The 21,958-nt window shown below is 44.0% G+C and overlaps 1 protein-coding gene across 6 annotated transcripts in view; it reads left to right on the forward strand.

Annotated features, from left to right (window-relative positions):
- Positions 1 to 1,050: 1,050 nt before the first annotated feature.
- The window catches only part of AFF4 (ALF transcription elongation factor 4), a 113,888-nt gene continuing 92,980 nt past the window's right edge, over positions 1,051 to 21,958 (forward strand). For all 6 annotated transcript variants that reach the window (XM_088444123.1, XM_088444127.1, XM_088444125.1 and 3 more), the window contains exon 1: positions 1,051 to 1,335. The gene's annotated coding sequence lies outside the window, so the exon portion shown is untranslated. The remainder of the gene's footprint in view (positions 1,336 to 21,958) is intronic.

Raw genomic sequence — 21,958 nt, forward strand, 5'->3', positions numbered from 1 at the left:
ATGAGTATTAAAGTACATTTTTTGTGCAGCCATTTAGATCACTTCCCATCCAATCTAGGAGATTTAAGCGAAGAACAGGGTAAACGGTTCCACCAGGTTATTCAGGTAATGGAAGATGTCAAGGAAGGTGGGATCATCATATGATGGACGATTACTATTGGAGTCTGCAGAGGGACTGCCCGCAACAAGAATACAAAAGAAAATCCTGCAAAAACACGGTTCTCATAGTTTCCTAACACTTATGTATGTAATTATCCTGTGTCTTTTTATAACATTTAACAAATCAAATTTAATCAGAATTAAAAATATATATTTTTTAATTATATTTAACATTGTTTAATTTCATTTTTCATAAATATTAAAGACATATGCATATCTCAAAAACTATCAGGAGTTTAATCGAAATCGACTGCTAAAGCCCTGGCAACAGATTGACTGTTCCCCAGTTTGATTGCAGTCACCTGTGTTGAAACACGGTTCTCATCAATGAACTAGTTCAACACAGCTGACGGCAATCGTAAATTAGGTGGGAAGTCCAGGAGTAGAGTATTTTGTACCTGATGGAAGGGGTCATGTTGGAGGGTAGGGGGGGAGGGCAACTATGCTCTTTCCAGCACAGAGCAGGCCACCAAAATGTCTAGTTCCAGATCTGATTGAATGGTACAATAGATGAGCACCAACATTTCATAAGCATGTCATACCTCTTCTTTCCGCTAGGTGGAGAAAACCTCAATAGTTATTTTACAAGTAATTCTAAGCAAACAATAGATAAAATATCCGTTTTATCCTCTATACACAAATAACATTAAAGTATGCCAAATTATTGTCTAAAAATCGCTAAGGCAGCAAAGACTGACACCAACAAAATGACCTCCCGGTCTGCTGCAGGCGACGCTTTGTGGGCAGCCCTGCTCTATGGTGTGTGTGTGTGGCGCGTGGCAGGGCGCATGCGTTATTTCTGCACCGCCGAAGCCGCGAGTCGGTCCCCGCCCAGAATTGAGGGAAAGAGGCCCCGCCCGCGGTGCGTCACGTGACTGGAGGGGAGCCCCTCCCAACGGTCTCTGAGAGAGACACCGAAACCGGGAGACGCCGGAGAGGAAGACTGAGACACCGGGCAGATCCGGAGCTGGCGCCGCATCACGTAGCGGGCAGCGAGCATAACACAGCAGCGAGGAGAGACATGGGCATAACGCGAGGGGCACCCGGAGCTCGGTGTAGCCGCTGAGACGATAGACGCTGGGCTAATCCCCCGTACACACGGTGGGGGGAGGAGGTGACGGAGTCTCTGCTGTGGCAGCGCCCGGGCCGGAGGCCTCACAGAAGGTGGAGCTAGAGGTAAGAACACAGGATGGGTCTGTCCCGGTCACTGCGCCATCATCACCCCCCACCCCCACCTTACCAGTGTCTGTGACGGAGTGCAAGCTCCGCGGGCCAGCCATACTCCTCCCCCTTGTCTGCTGGTGACCCGATCACCCCACAGCAAGAGGTCACCCTCTGCCTCCACCTCCCTGTCAGCAGGGACAGGGGGTTTCCTTGTGTAAGAGGAGCTGAGCTATCATAGTGCTCATCAGCGGCTGTAGTCTTATATCTCCTTTATGGTACTGATTCTGTGTCATTGTGCTTTTAGTCATTTCTGGCCTAGGACAATGTCTGCTAGTCAGCACTGCAAGAGGTTGTGCAGCAGCTGCTGGGTGCACTTTTTATGGGGTAAAATCAATTAGGAGCGATGGGGGTGAGTTGCCATTGCAATAGCGTAGAAACACCGGCGATAGCATCGGTACTTGCAGCTAATTCTCGTCCCCTATGGTGTGGCAAACAGAATTCCACAGGGTCAATCCAATTAGATGTGAAGGGGACAAATTGCTGTTGGAATGGCATAGAGACGCTGGCAACAGCACAGCAATCTGCCCCCCCTCATGGCTCGTTCTGATTGTGGACTCGCACGGTTTTGCATGCAGAAATGTGCGAGTATGCATGTAAGTGTGGTTGCGAGGAACTCTCTTCTAATTGGATCCAACCTCACGAATCCGCGAACTGTCTAAATGCTGCTATAGCTTCATTTACTCGCTGGCATGACATAGATGTGGTTAATTGCATTGAGCCCTATGTGGTCAATCCAGTTATCTGTGATTTGCTCAGAGGCACGAGTAAGTACAGCTATATGCCGCACTTAGGGTGCCGCTGGATTTGTGGTTATTTGTTTGCAGGCCTATAAGGTGTGTACAAAAATCTGACTTTGGTGTGAAATAGGGGTGCGAGGGGAGAGTTCCAGTGCTGTTGGCTGGCGTTTACACACCATTGCAATTGAAACTTGCCCCTGCATGAGACGAAAGATAATTGGATTGATCCCCTATGTATTGTTGGCCTATAGTCTATTGTGGAGAATTCAAATAAAAGTGACGTGCATCGTGGCGATTTCCAGCTGTGCACTTATTGGCCATTTACGGTAGTGCCAACATCAAAAGTTTTTCACCAGCGGGTGCCATGTGATGTTCCAGAATGACACGTCATGTCCCTCGTTTTGAATTCCCCCTATTAAGTCTGTAAGCCAGGCCTTCTTATTTTGTCACTCTGGGGGAGGGCAATTCAGTTCAAAGAGATGTGCCATTTCGGAATCTCACTCAGGGCATTGCTAGTTTTCCCCTTGCACAGGAAAACTTGTGATGTTGGCATTATCGTAAATTACTGATATATGCGTAGGTCGCAATTGATACGATGCACAGTTGCACATTGCTTTGAATTGAATCTCCCACTCTGGAGTCAATCTAATTATTTGCAAGTTTCTTGCGCCCGTCAATAATTGCGTCTGTGTGCCGTACTTACGTACCGTAAGTACGTCACACAGACGCAATTATTGACGGGCGCATACATAGCAATCTGGACTCGTACATTGCTGTTCGCAGCAACATAAGGATGCGAGCAAAAATGTGTATGTTCGGGGTCAGATTGGTCCGCAATGGGGGGTGAATTGCTGTGCCGTTGCAGAAGTTTTATGCCGTTCCAACAGCAATTTGCCCCTTTTGCACCTAAGTGGATTGACCCCTTTATGTTTACTAATTAAATCTATTCTTGCTCTTTAAAAGGGTTAATTGAGTTGTGAATACAGTGTTGTTTGGCATGAAAACAGTTAATCTGCAGTTGATGGGATTTCCAGTGAGTGGATTGCCCCATCAGGATATGTAATGTGTACACCTCCCCCAGACCCTATTTATAACAGTCTGGGCATTGGCATGAAATGTGTGTCAGGCCTGAGGGGGAGGTAGAAGACACTCTTGCTTATGACCATGGCTGGCTGTCCCTTAGTAGTTATTTGGCTGTGATTTGATAGTTAAACCTATTTTCCTGATGCCAGTAACATGGTTTGTGGGTGGAAGTCTGTGTGTGGAGACATGTATAAGTATTACATTCTTCCCCCATTTCTACTCCTCTTATAACTGTAAGCTCTGCTGATGTCACTGTATCAATTAAAGCAATGTCTACATGTGTAGATAGATAATATATAGATATGCATTCGTTTGTCGTGCAAATTCTCCTTTTCCTCATCTGGTTTTCAAGCCATTTTCTATTGTGATGAAATGGTAACACAGAGGCTGAAGATATAGATTAGATATCCCTTTCCATTATCAATTCAGTATTTATATCACTCTTGAGCTGGACCACCTTCTGTAACTTGTGTTTGTATGTCTGGATAGTCCGGGAACAACATAGCAGTGTATTTCTGCCCTCCAATGTGTGTTGTGATGATCAGGGCTAAATCTCCAGTAATTGACGTCAGGGCTTTGTTCCTTCACTTCAGGCCAGTGAGCATGTCTGTGGCATCACTGATGGGGGATGCTATAATGGAGACACTGTAGTGTAAGTAGTGCTTTCACACACATTTCCCTTTTCTGAGTGTTACACTGTACATTAGTCTCTCATACAAATGTTTTCTACTTGTCATTTTAAAAGTAGCTAATTCATGTCAGTATACTGTCACCAATAATAGGCACATTTATTAATATATGTTATTATGCCCTAGGAAATAATTTTTAACATGTCATTTTTTGGCATTGGTGACTTTCTGTAACAATGTTTGGTTTCCTAATAGGGACTGTGCAAAGGGTGTTTTATCCAAATTTCTTATAAATGGGATCCTTTAACATTTGAAGGGCTGCTGTTTTGTTAGGCCCTCTAGCAAGTCCCTGTTAATTTCCCACACAGTGTTGGCTTTTTTCATTCACTTAAGGGGAGTTTTTTTTTTTTTTTTTTTATGTCTTCTCCACATTTGCCTGTTTACAGTTGTGTGTTCTGGTCATGTGTTTGTTACATGGTGGTTTTTAATTCAATTACAAGCAATACTAGCGGTGTGGAGCTGGAAACACTAGTAACGGCTGCATTTCGTATCCGCAACATCACTCGTTATTTATAGCTCACATAGGGGTGTGCAGGAAAAGGATCGATGTTGGCCTAGCATAATTTCCGATTAATGTGCGCAGACCTCACATCATTACAATTTGAATTTTTTATTTAATTTTAAGTGCCTGCATTAATGTCAAATATGTACAAAAACTGCAGACATAATGTAGCGCTTTTGTGTTTGTGTAATGAAATTAGTCATTTTTAGCCTTTAAGGTGTCACTACTGTCATTCCACCTTTACCAAAGTCTAGGTTGCATGTCCCATATGAAAAATTTAAGTTAATATAGATAATGTATATACTCCAAAATATGCAGGCCTGTACACTTATATTTGTGCGAAGAAGACTTAATTTTCCTTCTTTGGCGTGATAAATACCATGGCCGCAGCATGCTGGAATTTGATTTTGCCCCTTTAAATAAATAAAAACCTACGCAACCTTTTGCAGATTTATGGATCTTGCTTGAAATTGACACTGTTAAGAGTAAATATGCAGGTTAAGAGCACCCTGTTCATTAATTGCAACATGGTTTTGCTTCATTTATGCATTTTTTTAAGGGGATGTCCTGTCAATCCTTTGTACATGTGTCCTTTTTGTAGTTTAGAATCTTTTTTTTTTTTAATTTAAAATTGAAAAGTACAAACAGGTGTAACATTAATTTTCTGTGACTCCACGCATGCCACTCAGACCTCTCCACGTGTCCCCGCTTACTAGGTAATCTATTTACACAAATTAAATAATTCATTTAAATACATTTTATTGATAGGTGGAAAAAAATCACTTGAGGGAATAGAGCAAGTTACTGTACGTTACCAGGTGAGGATGGACTGCTGTGCAAGATTCTTGCAGTGACACAATTACACTCTGCCCTCAGTGATTCCTAATTGTTGAAACATTAATTTGCCTGTTTGCAAGCGTAGCGGTTGTTTTCCAAGAATATAATCCTATTTAGTCTTTAACATATCAAATTGAATTGGAGTCTAGGGGATTTCCATTGTAAGGGGAGAACCTGTGCAACAGTTGCAAAGGGAAGAGGGTAAATGCATTGAAAAAGCCGGAATTCCATAGTAAGTGTATTAGAAAAGCCGGAAATCATATTACATGTATTAGAAAAGCCGAAAATCACATACCTCCCAACTGTCCCGAATTTAGCGGGACAGTCCCGTTTTTATGGGACTGTCCTGCTGTCCCACCCGTGGGCCGCAGTGTCCAGCAGGGGGGGGAAGTTGGGGGAAGCATACAAAGCTGCATAGCAGAGCAGCGAATATGCAACGTGTATTCACAGTACGGGGGCTAAGCCCGGGGGCACGCCCCTTAGCGATGTAGACGTAGCTAGACCACACCCCTTTATGTATAGGCCACGCCCCCTTTCGGGAGCGCACGCCTTCGGCGCGCAGATGTCCCGACTGATCAAATGTTGGGAGGTATGAAATCATATTACATGTATTGAAAAAGTCGGAAATCCATAGTAAATGTATTAGAAAAGTTGGAAATCCATAGTAAGTGTATTAGAAAAGCCGGATATTCATAGTAAATGTATTAGAAAAGACAGAAATCATAGTAAATTTATTAGAAAAGCTGGAAATCATATTACATGTATTGAAAAAGCCGGAAATCCATAGTAAATATATTAGAACAGTCAGAAATCATGTAAAATGTATTGAAAAAGCTGGAAATCATAGTAAATGTATTAGAAAAGCTGGAAATCATAAAAAAAAGATCATATTGAAAAAGCCGTAAATCCATAGTAAATGCATTGAAAAAGACGGCAATCATGTAAAGTGTAACTTGGTAAATCTAACAGCAAGGGATTACCCATATATACCTATCAGGGCTTTTGCTGCTGTTGGAAATGTGGGGACCCCTCCTTCCTACATTGGGGTGATACTTGGTATTCTCTAACATCCCCCGAAAACAGGTGTTTCAGGGAATGTCGCATATATTTAATTATTAATGGGCTCCTAATTGACACTCACAAAGAACAATAGCAAAATCAGAATCCAAGGAGAATGGTCAGAGGAGCCAGCCAAAGTCACCACCAGGAATCCATCTATTTAGTAAATTATTGGGTCGTGAGTTTGCATTGTAACATGTTTTACCATATATTTGCCTATATTTAAAAAAAAAAAAAAAAAAGATTGTAGGTGTAATAACTCAAAACTTTGGCCTCTGTTTATTAAAAACATAAAAAAAACCAAAGCTGAATAGGCTACATGACCATCACTTTTACTATACATTTACTATGTTTTGGCTTTTTTTTGTGAATCTACTGTACTGTAGATCTGGGTGTTTCGTGTGAATTCAGTGTCTACATGGAAAAGTGTGTGTGAATCTGGCTTTGGTGTGGATTTTTCAATACATTTACTATTTCCTGCCTTTTCAAAATGTATTTATTATGATTTCCAGCTTTTTCAATACACTTAGGGGTGCAGAGAGGGGGCGGGTACTAATTACCTGGGTCTGGGCTTGTTGGATGGGCTCGGCGGGGGCCTGGGTCTAACACGCCACCCTTCCTTCTTACCTGTCAGCAGCTCAGCACACACTGCTGTGTGCTGGGCTGCAGTGGGAGACTGCTGCTGACACTGTGGAGGGGAGTGATCACAACGATCGGGCCCCCACTGGATGTGCACTGGGTTGAGGGGCTCACAACCATACAAATAGTTTATATATTTATTTTATTCCAAGGGAGTTTGGCTATGCCTCCCGCGATTAGGCCAAGCCCCCTCATCAGTAATGGAGCTTGGGCTGGCTCTTAACGGCCCTAAATACACTTTACATGATTTCCGGCTTTTCCAATATACTTAATATGATTTCCGTCTTTTCCAATACACTTAATATGATTTCCGGCTTTTCCAATACATTTACTATGATTTCCGGCTTTTTCAATGCAGTTACTATGTGTCCGGCTTTTACCCACACCCGTTGCAAAGTCTGCTCTATATTTAAAAGCATATAGGGGCCTATGTATCAAGCTGTTTGTTACATAAAATTATTGTAATAATTTTTTGTATTGTGTACTAATGTATTATGTACTAATAGCACAATGCAGGAGATTTCACGGAAATCTCCGGCAAAACATTAACAGATCGTAGTCCCCATTATTATCAATGGGGACTACGATCTGACCCCTATGTACTGAACTCCAAAAATCAAAGCTTTTCGGAGTTTAGCAGCGGTATGGTGTAAACTACTGTTAGCCTATGGAGGCCCCAGGGGCAGGAGTGAGATCTTTTGATCTCTCTCGCAGCCCCCGGTCGGTTCCGGAAGCTGACACTGTGCACACGCACAGTGTCCCCTTCCCCCGAAGAGGTCTTTCACTTCTGTGAAAGACTTCTCTAATTTGCTGGGGATATAGATTGCAGGGACAGCGGTAACCGCAACCGCTGTCCCTGCAATTTTCCCTTTGTATATAGCGGGGAATGAAAATATCCCCTGCAAGTTGGATACATAATCGCGGCACTGCCGCAATTATTAGGCACCTTTTGACAACAAGATTGTGTTGCTTTTTTTTTTTTTTTTTTTAAGGTTTTAGTACATCTGCCAGAATATATACGAGATAGCTTGTGCTCTTCATTGGGATACAATTTTCCTTATGAACCAGAGATCCTATAATAAAGCCTTTGGAAACAGGATGCCAAACTTGACATTTCTATGGGGAAGCAAAGATGACTATTGCTTGTGTGCAGCTAGTTACCAGTTGTGCATCCTACATTCTGTTACCATTTTACAGTGTGTGGTGGGTGACTGGTTCAATGTGTTCTTTTTGGTATGGATCAATTTATATTTTAGCTTTGTTATTCCTCTTATCAAGTCTGTTCAACCCTAATAACAATTCATTGCACTTGTAAACACTTTCTAACGTTTGAGAATTGAAATAATTTCATGACACCATACTGTATATCTAATGTAATGCATATTATCTCTTGGCTGAATTAGTCAAGATCTGCTTTTTCTTGCCCATTCATTTTGAAATGTTCCTAGCTTACTTTATGCAGCTAGTGTAAAGTAAACCCTGTTTATTATGTGTTCTAGTATGTATCTGTCTACAGTATATGTTATGCAACAATGAATTCTCTGCACTCCAGGCATAAATACACCCTGACGGTGTGATTAAACACTTAAAAATGTGGATCTTCCAGTGCTGGGAAATTTCCATTGCTTGGCAGTAGACAGTGTTTTTCTGTAGCATTTGGGCGTACAGGTTTACTTATTTGCGTTTTTTGAATTTATTATGCATTGGTCAGCAACAAATAACATTTTATTTCTTGTGAAAATGTGAATGTTTTCACATATGTCCTGGAATATACACCAATCAGCCATAACATTAAGACCACAGACAGAAGTGAACAACATTGATTAACTAATTACATTGGCACCTGTCACAGGGTGGGATATATTAGGCAGTAAGTGAATAGTCAGTTGATGTGTTGAAAGCAGGAAAAATGGGCAAGCATAAGGATCTGTGTGGCTTGGTAAGGGGCAAATTGTGTTGTCTGTGGGGGCGATTCAATTAAAGCGAATTTAATAGCGCTGGGAGCGAGCTCCCGGAGCTATTCAATTCAGTGTGCTGTTTGGGCAGGCTAAGGATTTTTTCTCGCACCCCCCTGGGGATACGAGGAGAAATCCGACCAAAGTACCGGGCGCGCAGCTGTTTTTCTGCTTAACGCGATGCTAACAGCCGCGCGCTCGGCACTTTGGTCAGAGAATGCCGGTTAACGCGCCGTAACACCCTTGATAAGGCGCGATAACCGGCATTCTCCGACCACACAGCGCACTGAATTGAACAAGCTCCCGGCGTTATTCAATTCGCATTGAATTGAATCGCTCCCTATGTCAGAGCATCTCCATAATGGCAGATCTTGTGGGGTGTTACCGGTATGCAGTAATTAGTAACCTCAAAAGTGGCCCAAGGAGGACAACCGGTGGACTGGCAAGGTGGTCATGGGCATCCAAGGCTCACTGAATGCATGTGGGGAGCAGAGGTTAGTCCGTCTGATCCAATCCCACCGAGTTAGTGGAGTGCAAATTGCTGAGAAAAATGAATGCTGGCTGTGATAGGTGTTGGAGACACAGTGCATTTCAGCTTGTTGCGTATGGGGCTGAAAAGCCGCAGACCAGTCAGCGTGCCTATGCTGACCCCTGTCCACCGCCGAAAGCACCTACAATGGGCACTTTACCTGAGGAAGAGATGGCACCCAGTATTCACTATGGGAATAAGGCATACTAGCGGAGGCAGTGAAATGCTCTGGGCAATGTTCTCGTGAGAACTGGACCATGGAAGAAGGTGGCCTGGTCTGATGAATCACGTGGATGGCATAGTGCATGTGCGTCCTTTACCTGTGGGAAGAGATGCACAAGGATGTATTATGGGCAGAAGGCAAGCCGACAGAGGCAGTTTGATTCTCTCTGCAATGATCTGCTTGGAAACCTTGGGTCCTGGCATTCATGTGGATGATACTATAACATGTACCATCTACCTAAACATTGTTGCAGACCAAGTACACCCCTTTATGGGAAAGGTATTCAATGTTGGCAGTGGCCTCTTTCAGCAGGATAATGCACCCTTCCACACTGTAGAAAATTGTTCAGGGATGGTTTGAGGGACGTGACAAAGGGCACGATTGTATTCAACGCGATGTAAATAGCGCCCGGAGATAGCTCCCGTCGCTATTCAATTCATCGCGATGTTAGGTCGGGGAAGGCTCGTTCTCGCACCTTAAACAGGGTGTTTAGGCGCGATAACGGGCATTCCCCCACCTAACTTCCTTGCGCGAGGCTGTTTTGCAGGCACGAAGGGCAGAAAACAGCCTCGCACCGGGACTTTTGTCAGATTTCTTCTCTCATCCCCCGAGGGGTGAGAGAAGAAATCAATTAGTCGGACTTGGCAGCGCGGTGTATTGAATAGCTCCGGGAGCTCACTCCCGGCGCTCTTTACATCGCATTGAATAGAATCGTGCCCAAAGAGTTTAAGGTGTTGACTTGGCCTTCAAATTCCCCAGATCTCAATCTGTTGGAGCTTCTGTGCTATGTGTTGGAAAAACAAGGCCAAGTCATTGAAGCACCATCTCGCAACTTACAGGACTTAATGTATCTTCTGCTAACATTTTGGTGCCAGATACCGAAAGACACCTTCAGAAGCATTATGGAGTCCATGCTTCGACAGATCAGAGCTGTTTTGGCGGCAAGAGGGGGTCTTACACAATATTAGGCAGGTCGTTTCATGTTATGCTTGAAACGACCTGCGTAGTCCTGAGGTAGTGAGCATAAATGTGCAAAAAGTATGGCCTTTGGGTGCCAAAATTACACTTTTCGCTTCTCGCCCATTAGCTTAAACAGGTTTAGTCTTTTTGTGCGGCTAAACCTGGCACTTTTGTGTGCAACAAGAGTGATAATTAATGGTCCAAAACAATTGAATTGTTACATCAGGCGCCCATTAATTATCGCTGCTAAAATAACAGTTGAACCGCCCCGAAAGTGTTGAACAGAATTAATTTGCCAGTTTTGTGATACCCTATCTAGAATATATTGCTGCATGGGTGGCGCGTAGGTTATTAAAATTGATTGAATAGTGGATAACCCAATATTTTATACACTTGGAAAAACAAAAACATTTCTTCAGGGTAATAGTTTATTCATATTTTGATATTTCTGCTTTATAGCTATTTTTTCTACCAACACCTCACTGAATGCATGCTGCAAGCTCCACTCTAGTGCCATTGTTCTGCTGAAATAGATCTTCACAACATTCCTTTAGAATGAGTTGTTTGCATTTGAATGCTTTTAAATAATGCATGTTGTTTGACACTTGCTCTGTCACGTGAAAATGTTACTCTTATAATATCTTAATTTATCCAAATACTCCTTGGCAGCAATTGTGTAATTGAAAAATGTTGAGCCCTGCAAATGTTTGTAGGGGTTTGGATAAGTACATTGGCAGACACCTCCATCATATCTAACAATGGGGGCAATTTAATTCAGCTCGAGTTTGGGAGCGTGAATTAGTGACTTAAATATCGCACACATCAACTAATTTTCATAAAGCTTGCTTCTGTAATTCAGCTGTAAATGGACATTTCTTGGAACTGAGGCAATATTATACCTTTATTCTACAATGTGCGACCAGAGAAGTGGATGAAAAAGTGGGGAATTCACCCTGAAGCTCCCAAAAGTGCCACATAACAGAACATACCAATACTAGAAGGTGGTTAGGTGCCTTAAGCAAAGTATTGGAGTTGTCAAGTGGTTGATTTTTACTTTTACTAATGGTGGAAAAATAGTAGGCAACAAGTGTTTTTCAGCAAATGAAAGTCTGTACAGGCATTCTACAGGTACAGAAAATTATATTTAATGTCCTTTTTCATGTTTTAAGACAAGTTTGCAAAATGTTGGGAAAACCTTTTAACTCAACTGTTCAAAAGCACTTCCCCATAAATGCAACAACCACAGTTTATTTGATTTATTCCGTTATTTATATAACGCACACATTCTGCAGTGCTTTACAGCGGCTAACACCTGACCCTGCCCCGCTATACTTCCGTTCAGGATGCCGGCTGTCCGTATTCCGGCGTCAGGATTTAGCCGTCTGTTTAGTCCTGGGTCAGGATTTCGACAGTGTACGTCAGCAACGTAACTACATCCCGAAACCCACATACCCATCTCACATCATTTACCTAATTTTTGAGCATTTTAGAGAAATTCACCTGAGACATGTCATGCTAGTAGTGGCCATATTGTGCTACGTATCGTGGTTTCTGCCCTGACAATTTTAGCTTAAGAAAAAAAAAGGAAAGACTTTCCCCACTTTTTCCCCATGCTCAGGGGCCCACTTATCATTGTATATTTCAGGTTTAATCCCAGAAAACCACAAATATTAAGTTTCCCCCGGATGTATGAAGGAGGGACTGCAGCAGTGATCCCGCCATTCCCGCTGGCAGCCGCATCCCCCATAGGTTTCTAGGCCGGATGTGATGCTGCCAAATTTACCAACATCCGGAATGCGATGCATTCCGGATATAGTACCCCGCAGTGGCGTTAGCCACTGTAGCCTATGAGCCACACCGCGTACAATTAGTCGGCGATGGGCTCCGCGCAGTGGCGACCATGCATGTGCAGTCAGCGTGACTGTGCATGCGCAGCAGCCCCGGCAGCTCTCCGCCGGATGATGCATCCGGCTGCTTTGATCGCATATTGCAAATGCGATCATGGGTGGTAATGTCATGCCCAGATCGCATTGTAATAGCGATCATTAATAAATGAGGGCGTAAGTGAGGTGCGAGGGAGAAAAAATGCGATTTTACTGTGAAACTTGCCCAGAATTTGGAACTAAGGGCAGGATTGTGCATATATAACTTTTGCTGGGATGTAGCTCCTAGGTTAAGTCCCCAGGGCTATTCAATTGCCCCGAGCCACGGGCAAAATCTGCCCTAACTATTGCTTTGGGGCTAATCATAGGGTTACGTGTGCGAAAACAGCCTCATGCCCAGCACTTATTCCGGGAAATGCAGTTTACAGCAACAAAGCCCAGGGCATTAGCCGCAATAAAATGCTTCACCTACTTAAGTGCCCGGCGCAGTGCAGTCTGTTGAAATGCTCTGGGCACTTAACCCGTTGGCTACATCCCTGCGAAGAGATTTGAATTTCCTGCTATATAGGAACTACGTTTTCTTCTACTTTACAAAGAGGTCACCTAAAGAGCCAGAGAAAAGTAGCTTGTGGAGTGCTTTCAGCTGTATAAGTGAAATGTCCAATTGTTAGCAGATTCCTGATCCGTGTAATCTATTGTAGAAACTGTTAAACTTTCACAGAGAATGAAGCTCCACTTTGGGCGTTTTGTGTCTTGTTGAAATTAAATTGCTCTAAAGAAAGCTACTTTAAAATTGGCTTCTATATCCAAAATTATCATATTAATTGATGATATGAAGGGGGTGAGTCAACTATATGCAATAGATGTGGGGTGACTTGCACATGCGCTTAAAGATCAGTGGTCCTTGTTATCTTGGAGCAGCTAGGGTTGGAGGTAAGCAACCTCCCAGAGGGATACAAATCTAGTAGTAATGACCCGAGCGCTAACCTTAAAAGTAATGGTAATAGGTGTGTGTGTGTGTGTAAGTGTAAGCTGGATACACACCTAACAGATATACAGTATTTGCAGATATATCTGCAGATGATGGTTATTCATACACACTGCGTCCTCCTCTGCAAGTGGATGGGCGGGTGGCTGACAGCTCCGTACACACAGCACGATGCTCCAATATATCTGCAGATATAATGGGCATCAGCTGTGCAGCACAGCTGACATATGTCTGTGAACGTCCTCATTCAGACATATCACTGGTACACTGGCCGACGCGCACAAAATATATACTGGCCGATCAATTGATCGGCCAATATATCTGCCAATGTGTACCCAGCATAAGACTGTAATTACCAGGTGTCTCAGGTAAAAACAACCAAAAGAACCATAACATTGTTACAAATCACCAATAATTTGTTGAGGTAAAATTAGCCCAATGTATTAAACAGCAGTAGGTAATGGGTTGACAATAAAAAATTAATGAGGAATATTAGATGGGGGCTGGAACCAAATCGGCAGAAAGTGGTAATACAGGTATAGAGGACAGACTAATCTACAACTGCACATGGGATGGCAGTGAGCGAAGGTGCACAGACAAGGACGGAATAGTGTGAATGCTGGTGCTCAAGGGAAAGAGTGCTAGCGGTGTTACTAGACGGAGTAAAGAGGTCATTATAATATTATATGCAGCTCAACTTTGTAATTGCTCTGGTTTCAGTTGGACTTGAGTAAAGTTTATAGCTCGCCTCGTAGAGGGTGTTTACTGCCCCATCCAAATCTCCATGCACAAAGTTGTAGGTCTCTGAACTACTTTTTCAAAAGTAGGCAAGTAAGTGCAATTTAGAGTAACGTGCAGTATGTATTGTTCATCTGTAGAATGTTTTTGGTTTGCAACGCTCATTACGTTTTTATGAAAACCAGATATACATAGTCTAATAGACTACGTTCTTCTGCTGAAACGGGACATAAACATTTTCTGTTTGTGTAGTTTGTGCAGAAGCCCAACCCTTATCTTAAATTTCTCTTCCCATTGTCAGAGCCATATAGGGCTACAGTTGGCAATCTTGTAATCTGCAGTGATAAAAACATAAATGTTCTGTTTTCTTAGTACTAGTACTTTAGTGAATCATCCATTTTGAGAAGATCCTCATCTTGTAATTTTAATGTCTCATATTCACCATAAAGTGACTACTGTATAGCTTCCATATTGATATGTAGGGCGGTATTCAATTGTTGCTCCCCTGTACGCGCCTGACAGGAGCTATTCAATTGTTTCTCCTGTCGGGTGCGATCAGCTGATGGCACACCATTTCAGCTCGCAGCCCCAAGGGGGTGCGAGCTGAAATGGGTGAAAAGAGACTTGTTTGGACACCCAAACATCACTTTTCGTGTTCGCGCCTAGCACTTTGGTCGGGGGTAGCTGTTTTAATCAGCTAAACCCGACCACTTTGGGCGCGATCAGCGCAAAAAACAGCAACAATTGAATAGCGCCCCGCGATCTCCCTTCACTTTAGACGGGGTATCGGGCGCGCTATAACTATTGAATACCGCCCGTACTGTCAGTAAGTTCTGGGTTGCACTGTGTTAATAAAACAAGAAAATTAGAGACCTATCTTTTTCTCTTACCTGTATATTTTGCACCCAGTGACTGCCAGTATATGTGATGTAGCTTGTCCTACTACTATTGGAAATGGTAGTTCACAATACTCTGGGGTTCATATGGGACAGCTGTGAACTTTTTTTTCTGCCTCTTATAATGCAGGCCATAATGTTGTTGGTAAATGTGGTCTGAATATAACTGCAGATTACTGCAATTGGTCTGTGTGTGTACAGTACCTTCATGTTGGAAGTGATCAAATATTCTCCTCCAATGTGGTCACCTATGTGTGTGGCCTCAAGTGGATATTAACACTGTGTTGATGGATTGTATGTGGCCATAATAAGAGCCTGGATTTCTCTGATCTCACAAGCTAAAATGTCATACTCAGACTGTGTCCCCTGTTGTAATTTTTAAACAGACAATTTAGCAACTGTTAACCCGCGTACACACTTGCTGTTATATTGAACGATATATCAGCGAAAGTAACCTTAAGTTACTATTGCTTAATATTGCTTTTGCTGTCTAACTACAGGTACGAGCGGGCCCGTAATGTCCCGCATGCTGGTATTTGTGGTTCATCCAAGTACCAGCATGTGGGGGAGGCTTGCTGGGACCTGCAGTTCCACAGCAAAAGACAATATTTTCAACACTTTCAAATGCACTACACTACATAATCAACCTGGTGGCCGGGCTATCCCCGCCAATCAGCCTAGCCCTGGGGCACCCTGGAGAAGCTGGCCAGCCCTTTATTTGGAGGGGTCCCCAGGGATCCCTGGCCTGGGCTGACTAGCAGTCAGGGTTAATGCTTCGGCTGGGGGACCCGGTGAAAGGGCTCCCCTGGCTGTGGCAATAGCCCCCGCTAGAAAAAGTCCGGTTCCAGATAATACAGGGGGACCCTACTCCTTTTATCCCTCTGTATTTCCAGAACCAGTTTTTGTTTGTTTATTTGCAGTCAAATAAATATATACATTCATGTTTATTTGACTGCAATAAAACCATCTGTTTATTTATCTTATTACTATTAGAACTACACATCTTATCGAGGCATCACAAACAAACATACGTCTTAAAAGATTATAAATTTAAACCCCTATCCCCCCTTCCTTTCCCTGTGTTCGCCCTTCAAGACAAACCCATTTACTTTTGGCTTATTAAGTTGCTCGCATAAAGCTCCGCTTTGTGGGCAGTTCAGTTGTCTGAGCGAATTAGGTCCCATGTAAAGTGGATTGGGAGCTAATTCAATTGTTTGTGGGTGTGAGTAGAAATCCGCAAGTGCTGCCCAAAGCAATTGAATTTGCTTCCGGCCACTTTAGATGGGAGCTAATTGGGGGGAATTTCATTGTTTTTACCATTTTTGATTTTTGTTTTTGTTGCTCCGTTCTGGCACAATAGCTGCCATCGCTGGCATTTCTGCTCACACCCCCCTGAGTGGCTAATCTCGTCTAATGTCCTAGTTAGGGTGCCCAAACAGGACTTTTCACACATTTCTGCTAACTACCTCAGGAGGGTACGAGCGGAAATGCCGGTGCTTCATTGGGCACCCATCACTGACAACAGCCGGCGCAAAAAATTTCATTTCCCCCAAAGAATCCAATTCATAGAGAAGATTTGCTTATCCAAATACTGAAAATGTAACACCTGTAACATAGATTCTTATAGTGTTAAGTGCCCCAGTCCAATTGAGTTCACTTATACAATATCTATACTTTTTGATATAAATAGTAACCTAAATTAGGAAAACTTCCACAAATAAATACCCATTTATACCCCTTTCACACTGCCAGCAATAACCCAGGTTATTTCACATGAACATGCAGCAACCCGGGTCACTGTGCGGTGTGAAAGGACCCAGTTGAAATAACCCCGCTCGAGCATGTCAACCCGGGTGACGAGCAGGGTTGTACACGGGTACAACCTGGCTCCATGGTGCAGTGTGAGGTAACCCCGGTTGATGCAACCCGGTACTCTTACACAGCATTGGAAGAGCTGGCACTTGGATATGATTTCATGACCAAACGCTGGCTCGGCACGTGATGGGGGTGATGTCATCGACTTGGAAACAAGCCGGGACTGGCCGCCAGTCTGAAAGGGGTCTCAGCCGGGTCGCACCCGGGGATGGACCCGTGTACGACCCAGCTTTGCAGTGTGAAAGGGGTATTAATGTATTATATAGCACTACTTCTTAACACCAATCAACATTCACATTTTAATGATTCTCTCCTCATTTTCTTTGTATGGTTTAGCCACATTTTAACTATCTTTTTTTGAAGCAGCGTTTTTTATTTTTCCGGGCATTGACGACTACTTTTGCTTTCTTTTGCTTGAATTTAGCTCTTCTGTATAAGCCTATGCGACCTTCAATGATCTGAACACAAGTGAATCCATAACTATGAAACATGTTCAAAAACTGCAGGGCCTAAATGTAGTATACATCTGGCGGTGATATATGTACTGTATATTTCTAAAAAGGGAAAAGTTGTCATTTTTTGGTAAAATAAGTAATTTAATGTGTGATCTAGTGTGAACTGGCGCCGCTGCGGGAATTCATGCGAGTGTTGACTTATTTTTAAAGCGGCAATCATTTTAATGATTTCCCGTAGCGGCGCCAGCCTGCACCCTATTACATGAGCTTCTTTACTAATTATAGAAAATGCAAAGGTTTTCAGTTCCAGTGCTAAACTTGTTGGCTTTTGGTTATTGGTCCTTAATGTGGTCCCAGATCCCACCGCTTAGGCAGCACTAAGGATTACTATCAAACTGGTGACACACGGGCCCTGAGAGGTTGTGTTCTGACAGCATTTTCCAACAAACCCAGTAATAACTTTTGATTGAATCTTCAACTTTAATCATATTTGTTTTAGGGCTACACATACTGCAGTATTATTGGGTTATTTACCTGAAAATCAGTTAAAATTATAATTGTTTGGAATGAGATGGTTCCCCTGCTGAGAAGAGGCTTGCACCTTTTAAATTAGGAATTTAATAGGAATCCCTCCTCTAGTCCTGTTTCTTTCTCTTTCATCCACTAGGGGACACTGGAGGTTGCTTACGCTGGGTATAGAGGCGTGGATAACTGGAGCTGGCACTTTAAATAATTTAGAATTGTGAAGCTCCTCCTCCTCTATGCCCCATCAGCCCTCCAGTTTAGAAAATGTGCCTCATGGAGCTGGTCACAGTTTGCTGTGCTCCAGCAGTACATTGAATTTTATTTTTATATAGGTTTATTTTTTTCTACATCTTTTACACTGTATTAGGTACCCTTCGCCACCTCTCTAAAGGTGGGGTCCGGGTACCTGGCGCCCTGTTTATTAGAAAAACAGGAAGGAGTGCACAGTGCTTATGCTAAAAGCACTGGCAGCTCCTTATCGCCACAGCACAACTCCAACAAGAAGTGGTGTGCTGCAGCTGTGAGAGCCTCCGGGGAGCGCAGTGAGTATGCTGCGCATTCCCCGCTCCCCCCCCCCCGCGACACCCGGTGTGTACATAGCGCTGCTGGTGCCCCGCTCCCTGCTCCACCCCCCCGCGACGCCCGGCCTCCCAGCGTGTACATAGTGCTGCTGGTGTGCTGCTTCATTCTGTTCCTCAGTCCCTGCTCGCGGCTAATGGAGAGGGACAGAGACATAGTGGGGCTTTCAGTAGGCTCCTCCGTTAGATGGGGGCAGCCATTTTCTATAGCAGGCTTGATGAAGGGGGCGGAGCCAAAACCGCAGGCTCTGTCACTCCACACTAAGCGGCACAGAGCTGTTACAAACAGCGTGTCTGCCATTTGTTGTGCTAACTGCCGGTATTCTCTCCTGAGGCAGAGTGCAGCTGCTAGACTACAAAACCTTTGCAAAGTGCTGTAGTGTGCAGCACATATAAGAAGCATAGCCCAATAGCTCAATGGGCTAATGCTCCATAACACAGTGTACATGTCCTGGGTTCAGATCCCAGTGAAGTATCTTATAACTGATTCTCCTGACTACATCCCTGGTACAGAAATCACTGGGGTGTAAGTGCAGGGAATCAAATCTTTGGGAAGAGAGTGGCGTGTACCTCCTCCTCTGTGTCCCAAACCAGCCTTCTGGTTTCAGTTCTGTCTCAGTTCTGATTCTAATATATGTACAGTATACTGTGACATTGATACACACAGTCACTCAAAAGGGACAAACCGAACAAAGTCTTTAAAGATGTTTGTCTATTTGAAGAGTAATACCAAACAAACCAAGCCGCAGCCACTGGCTCCACGCTATGTAATGCTGGTATAGCAATGAATCCATCTAAGGCTATTACTGACTCACCTGCCCCCCCCATGGGCCGCTGACATGATAGGAATTATGACAGACTTGATGTCAGAGTTAGCCAACCTCCATGGGTGGCTGGGTTAACGAAGTCTCTAGACACCCTGGTACACGTTATGGGTGCAGCGGTATCTGCACCCTCCACTTCCTACTAAAGCGTACGCTAACGACTTCTCCAGCGGAACAGTCGGACTAAGTATTCCTCAAAACAGAGGATACCGTAGAGTTGGACTGTACCCCTCAAGAGTTAGAGTCTGCCTCCCCCGGGGTGGAGTCTCTAATTTTGGTGGTCAGAAATATCCCTAATTACCTGCGGATATTATTCCTGCATCCCAGGAGTGTGAAATATTTTGTGAACATTCAAGGCGCTCGGCTGTTTCTCCATTCTCAAAATCAGCAGCAGCTCTCAGTAGTTTGGAGATGCGTCTGTCTCCCGTTTCTCTTAAGAAAAAGGCACTTCCAGTACCGGGAACTAATGTACTAAACCTACCCTTGTTACTGCCTGTGTTAACAAGGCTCTGCTTTGCTGGGCTGACTAGTTGATTACAGCTGGACTCGGGTATTTCCAGAGCAGCATTACGTCTTCTGGCAGAACACATCCGTGAGTCTGCAAATTACCTGGGAGAAGTTTCTAAGGCTATTAGTCAGATCAGTGCTCGCATATCTGCATCTGCTATTTCGGGTGCCTGGAATTTTTGCCTGGAATTGGACAAGTGGTGCAGGGGAGGGGTAAGTCTTCTTTCCTCCCGTCTACTACTCCAGCTCCCAGAAGATCTTACACTGGAGGATGCCCACACACTGTTGCACGTCGACAGGAGCCTAAGCCAGCTGAGAAACAGGTGACATGATGGTCTTCCGTCCCACCCCCGGGTGTCCTGCGGTGGGAGCCCAATTGCAAAAAAAAAAAAGTATGGAACCAGACCTCTTCAGAACCGTGGAGTCGCAGTCTCATTTGCCTGGGGTCCCGAATAATCTTCGAAGTCCCCCCTCCACTTCGGTTCTTCACTACAAGTCTGCCAATACCTGCAAACAAGGCCAGGGTTCTACAAGAGGCTATCCAGTCTATAATAGTATTATTTGTGATAGTTCTGGTTCCAGAACATCAACAAGGTATGGGATTTTATTCAAACCTGTTTGTAGTACCCAAACCAGATAGTTCGGTCAAGCCCATCTTAAGCCTGAAGTCCTTAAACCTGTATTTGAAGGTGTATCGTTTCAAAATGGAACCTCTGCTGTCTGTCAATGCGAGCTTGGAACCAGGGGAGTTCTTATCCCTGGATATCAATAATAATAATCGCCATGTTCCCATTTGGAAACCGCATCTAGCCTTCCTGTGTTTGCCATATTGCAAGACCACTATCAGTTTCGGGCACTGCCGTTCGGGCGACTCCCCGTTTTTTCACCAAACTCGTGTTAGTCATGATTGCTCGCCTTCGGTCATCTGGAAGTGAACATAATCCCTTATTTAGATGACCTGTTACTCAAGGCTCCATCTGTACCCCTTCTCTCAAGTCATGCCTTACTGTCATATCAAACTCTAATCCAACACGGTTGGAGAATTAACCTCAAGAAACATCCTGTTTCGGAGCATGCTCCTTGACACGGCTTCACAGAAGGTTTTTTCTTTCGATAGACAAAGTCCGGGTTATACGGTTGTTAGTTCAGCTGGTCCTCAGATCAAACAAGGTGTACCTGCTTGGGGAAGATGGTAGCTGCTTGCAAGGCACTACAGTTCGGATCAGCAACCTGCAATCGCAGGGGTCAGGGTCTCATCTGTTTCTACATTGTCAGATCCGTCTGAACCCAGTTTCCAAAGTGGCCCTCCTCTGGTGGACACAATCCAACAAGCGGGTAGCGGGCCAAAGATTCGGAGTGTGGGACTGGATCATTGTAACAACGGATGCCAGCCTTCGAGGATGGGGAGCAGTAGTCCTCGATTATGACTTTCAGAGTCGATGGTCCCCTCTAGAACAGAAGTGGCCCATAAATGTGTTGGAACTCAGAGCGATTTACAATGCTCTGATAGAAGCAACAGAGTTTCTAAAGTCTTGTCCGGTAAGAGTTCAGTCCGACAACGCGACGACCCTTCACTTACATCAACCGCCAAGGCGGGACTCGAAGTTGCATGGCCATGCGAGAAGTAACTCCCTTTCTCTGGTGGGCCGAGAACCAGTCGGTAATCCTGTCGGCAGTATTCATCCCGGGTGTGGACAAATCGGTAGCAGATTACCTAAATCGCCAGGATATCCATCCTGGGGTATAGCAGCTTCATCCAGAAGTGTTAAACGCAATGATACGTCGATGGGGGTGTCCTCAGGTGGACTGCATGGTGTCACGATTGAATCATCATTTCCCAGTACACGTGTCAAGCACTCGGAATCTGCAGACAAAGGCAGTAGACACACTGACGTTTCCGTGGATCTACGACTTCGTTTATCTTTTTCCTCCGATTCCACTTCTTCCTCGTCTTCTAAAAAGGATAAAACACAAGTCGGCCTCTGTCATTCTCGTGGCTCCTAACTGGCCTTAGAGAAGTTGGTTCTAGGACCTTCGGTCCCTATTTGTAGATGACCCGTGACCCCTTCCTCTGCGCCTGGATCTTCAGCAGG

Source organism: Taudactylus pleione, unplaced genomic scaffold (assembly GCF_031769625.1).
Source record: "Taudactylus pleione unplaced genomic scaffold, aTauple2 ptg000349l, whole genome shotgun sequence".
NCBI lineage: Eukaryota > Metazoa > Chordata > Amphibia > Anura > Myobatrachidae > Taudactylus > Taudactylus pleione.